Genomic DNA, 4,826 nt, shown 5'->3' with positions numbered 1-4,826 from the left:
TAAAACATCTATTTAGATTCTTGGTAAAAAATTTCAAGAACCTAATCTACAAATCTTGAAATTTAAATGAATCTAGGCTCAAAATCGATAGAATCAGAGAGCCTCTACATGCATGCACCCAGTCGACTAGTTGAGCCCACGAAATAACACCAAGAATTTAGGGTTACTCCCAAATTCTGAATTAGAGAGCCTTTGTGTGTATACACATAGTCAATCAATTGAGCCCGTGAAATAGCACCAAGAATTTAGGGTTATTTCCAAATTCCAATTTAGAAAGCCTCTACATGTATGCACCCAGTCAACCAGTTGAGCCTGTGAAATAGCACTAAGACTTTAGGGTTACTTCCAAACCCAAAGAAAAGAAAGAGACTAAAGAATGGAAGAGCCAACCCCTTTTGGTTATGTCTATTGACTCTAACTTAAGAGGCGCAGGATATAGGATTGAATGTACCCCTAGATAACACCATTCAAAATACCAACTAGGAAAAAAAATAATCCCATGCTTCATATGACCTTAAAACAAATTGAAATTATGAATCCAAAACTATTCAAAGCTATGAAAAATAGAGATAAAATTGAATACCTACCCCTAATGGAGAATTCTTAATTCCAAACCCAAGGGAAGCTAAATGAGGAGGTAGATTTTATCTGAGAACAAAGAAAATAAATACTCTCTGAAGAGCAACATGCTTTATGATAACTACAGGTATGAATTGAAGACCCTTTCAAAGTGTAGTCATATTAGAATTTAGGCAAATCAACTCTTCCTTACCTTCTACATAATTATCAACTAGACAAACTAGAAAATCCATAGAGTAAATGGGTGACAATGTCAATCATGTTTTTAATTTACTTACCCTATTCTTATCCTGAGTACCATCTTCCTGTGTAATCTCCACCTTCTCACTCTAAGTGCTAAACCGCCACTACCAAATCAAATGCTATAATTATTGAGCATGATGGAGGCTACTGAAAAACTAAACAAGATAAGGTTCAATATGAAAACAATAATGAAACCACTTGTATGTACCTTGATCATCTTCGTGTGCTTGATGTGAGTTTCCTTAAACACTTTCATACATTGGCTACCACTTCCCATCATGCTAGTCATTAATTGGTGGATTTTAAACCCCTTATGGAGAAGGAATATCATTTAGAGAAACTTCCTAACATTGCTTTCTTAGACTATCCAACGTTTTCCTATTCCACGACACATAAAGAGGATTCCTATAAAAGGAGTTAGCTTCATTGGCCAATTTATCTACAAGTTTATTTGTATTCCTTCTTACATATGAAAGGACTATTGTTGATGTTGGGTGTGGAGCCTGATTATCTTCTTTAATCAAAGGTATCGCCGCATTGGACCCTAGTTCGTAATGGGGTGGCAATGCCTTCCATTTTTGTGTGCCGCCAGGGAGGTCTAGCGGGGTGGGGGGCTGACAAAAATTATTTAGAGACCCCCCGGTGGGGGATGCAAATTTTCCTTCTAAAATGTTGTAATTTCATAGTCAATCTAGACCATTCATTAGGTGGGAATCTGATGGTAGAATTTATGTCTAATTTATGGTTTTTTGCCCTAGAAGGCAACCCCTTGCTATATATGAGGGAATTGTATTGCGGCTATGTATATGTGTATTTTGACTGAGAAAGAGAGAGGAGATTGTGTGAGAGATAAGAGGGAATTACAACGGATCTGACGTAGGTTGTATCTCTTCATTTTACTTGATAATATAAAAGGAAGGACTAGTTGTTTCTCCATGGATGTAGCCCAAATTGGTTGAACCACATTTATCTATGTCTCTCTTGTTTTATGCATTTTCTGTGCTTATATTTTTGTAATACTTTATGTGTTCCATTGCTTTGTAATATATAATTTTCTAACAGTTGATAATTTTGAGAGAATAGTTTGAACAAAGAGTTTTAACTCTTTCTAGGAACCAAAAACTTGAGACTTTAGAAGAAAAATATCCATTCTATAGTTTTTTAACCATTTGGATAATCAATTGAGAACATCCTTCTTTTTTTTCCCTTGGAAAAAATTGTAATTTCCATTAATTTTGAAAATTACATTTTGTAGATGCCAAAGCATTGCAAAGACAAGGCTATGAAGCCTGACAAAAAATGGTTGACACAAGTGTCAAGTACAAAGAAGAAAAAAACTGATGAAAAAAAAAACCATGCCTGGAGCACTGAGATGCCTGATAGGGGGAAGATCAAGTTTTCCTCCCGTTTTTCTTCTCTACCTTGTGCCACTCGCCTTGAGCCGGATGCATGGGAACGAGCTGAAATGGGTTTTCCTCACCGGGTCGAGGGTTTTCCTTGTCAGAGTCCAAGGTGTCCGATTTATGCTGCCTTTTGGTTCCACTGAGTTCCATTGTGTCGGAAGCCTTTTCCGGTTGCGATTCCACGGTTGCGATTCCATGGGCACTTGTGGAGATTGTTCTTGTGGTTCTGCTTGACTGTTCTCATTGGGATGGGCAGTTCCTCTTCATCTTCTTCCTCTTCCTCAGGGTCTGGTGGGGGGAATGTCCACCATTCTTTTTCCCAAATTTCCTCCTTCTTTGGCTGTCTTTTTTGAATTTTGGGCAGGCATTTTGTAGGTGCCCTGTCTGCCAGCATATTCTGCATCGGAATTCTATATTTTCATAATCTATTGTTTGCATCTATCTGCGATATTTATGCTTCAGTAATATGTGGTCTGGTAATCCTTTGCTGAGATCAACTTCCACACAGATTCGTGCGAAAGTGTAGATTCCATCTTCCACTCGCTGAGTATCCATTTTAATATATCTGCCAAAAGAGTTTCCGATGCATGAGAGTGTCTTTTGGTCCCAAAAATGTGCAGGGAGGTTATGTAGTTGTACCCACACTGGCACCCTGGAGACGATGAAGGTGTTTGCATCAAACTCTGGGGTCTAAGGTGTAATGAAGAGTCCTCAAGATCCCCAAAACCACGGTCCCTCCTAAATAACTAGGGCCCTGACCTCTTCTGAAGGAAGTTTGACTATAAAATAGCTTTTGGAGCAAAGCATGACATCACAATTAAGAGACCATTTTGTGAAAATCCAGTGAAAAAGGTCCATGGGTTTTGGCCAGAAACCATTGAAGCGACAGATGAGGGCTTTTCTTTCGTAAATGTTACGTACCTCCTCTGCTTCTGCTGTTTCTATTGTTAGTTCAGGTGTATAGTTCAGTTGCTCAATGATATATGTGCTGGGTTCTATTCCAGCCTGCTGTGGGGCTGTAGAAGAAGATTTTCCCCCTTGTATAATATGCTTGTAAGATGTTCCTTCGCTTTTGTGCTGCTGGTGTGCATTTGGGCTGTGTTTTGCTTTAGATCCACTGCCCCATTCTGTTTGTTTTCGTGGACCACTGGCTGCTGCACCTCCCCGTAGCCTCATGTTGACAATGATATTAGATCCTGGCTTGATGTTGTAGTAGTCAATTGCTCTGTGATCTTGTAACGATCTCCCTTCCGAGGGCAGATGTTGATAACCTTTTGGGAGGCCAATGTGATTGACAATGTTTTCCTTTAGATTTGAGACACTGTCTGAAGCTTGAACCCAGATTAGGGTTGATTTCCCAGAGGGGGGCTTTATAATGATTTGGAAGCATGGATCTGGTGAGGTTTCCGCCACAGAGACTGTGGGAGCTGTTCTCCTCTGTTTTGTATTCAGGCTATCCTCGTGCCATATAGCCCCTTCTGAGATCTGGGGAATCAGATCGGTGAAGATTTCCTATGCAGGACCCATCACCACTACCAAAATAGGCTTCTTGAATGCGTAGTGTAACAGGTGGCTGAAATTTTGGGCGTCCCAGTTCGGATGGCCTTTCGCAGACCAAAGTTGCAGGGCACTTGGATCTTGGCATTTCCTTTGTTTGTTGTCCGGATCGGGTAGATCCAGTCCAGATCTGGAATGTTTGTATCTATTCACTGCATGAGGGAGCAGATCCGCTTCATGCAGCATGCCTTTGTTGATTTCAGTGCTGGATCCGATGGGAAAACCTGCAGATCCAAAGCCCATCCTATCCGAGCCTTTAGCATTTCCATCTCCAAGAATGACAACTGTATCCCTTGGAGGAGCTGAAAGGCCAGCCTGTCCCAGGCCGGGAAAGAAATACCCTGCAAAACAATTGCTAGAGACGTATGTATTCTTTGCAGGCTCCCCTTCATTGTCGTTATCAACATCATTCCCGAACTCAGATGGGAAAAACCCCCTGACCGTTCCGATTTCTTTAATAGCCTTGATAATATAGGCCTGCGTCTCTATCTGTAGTGATCCAGCTGTGTAGATCCCAACGTCTACCTTCTTCACTGCCTCCACAAGGCTTGCATGATCCTCTAATGATCCATGGACTATATTTGTACCTGAGGACTTGAAGGATTCCAGAAGCTGGGCTTTCTCATAATTAGAAGAAACTGTGGACTCCCTGGTGAGAAGGAAGGTGGGATGGCCGAGATCAAGGCTAGTCTTGGCAACATGTCGACCAATATAGCCTGTTGCGCCAATTATAAGTACCCTGCTTCTTTCCATCTCCGCTCTTCGATCTTGAGAACATCCTTCTATGATAAAACTACTATATATATTTCTCATGGATACCTCTAGAAAATACTCCAGAGTAAAGAGCTTCGTTGAATTATTATTGTTTATTTTTATTGATCCTACGTAAGTTTTGAGAATGGATCCCCTACAATCTCTAAAAACTTCTCTTAAACTTGCAATAATAGGGTTTCCCTTAGAGGTTCCATCAAAATTAAGCTTAATGAAACCTAGGAGGAAGACTCCAACAATCTAGGCTACTGCATCTAGGGGGATAGATAGTGG

At 40.6% G+C, this 4,826-nt stretch overlaps 1 pseudogene; it reads right to left on the bottom strand.

Annotated features, from left to right (window-relative positions):
• Window positions 1–3,737: 3,737 nt before the first annotated feature.
• Window positions 3,738–4,535, bottom strand: LOC149219370 (phenylcoumaran benzylic ether reductase PT1 pseudogene; annotated as a pseudogene).
• Window positions 4,536–4,826: the final 291 nt, after the last annotated feature.

Source organism: Pinus tabuliformis, chromosome Q (genome assembly GCF_031772625.1).
Source record: "Pinus tabuliformis cultivar Carrire ecotype Pingquan chromosome Q, CPIR1, whole genome shotgun sequence".
NCBI lineage: Eukaryota > Viridiplantae > Streptophyta > Pinopsida > Pinales > Pinaceae > Pinus > Pinus tabuliformis.
The sequence above is the reverse complement of the archived record's forward strand: the minus strand, read 5'-3'. Positions and strand labels throughout refer to the sequence as shown.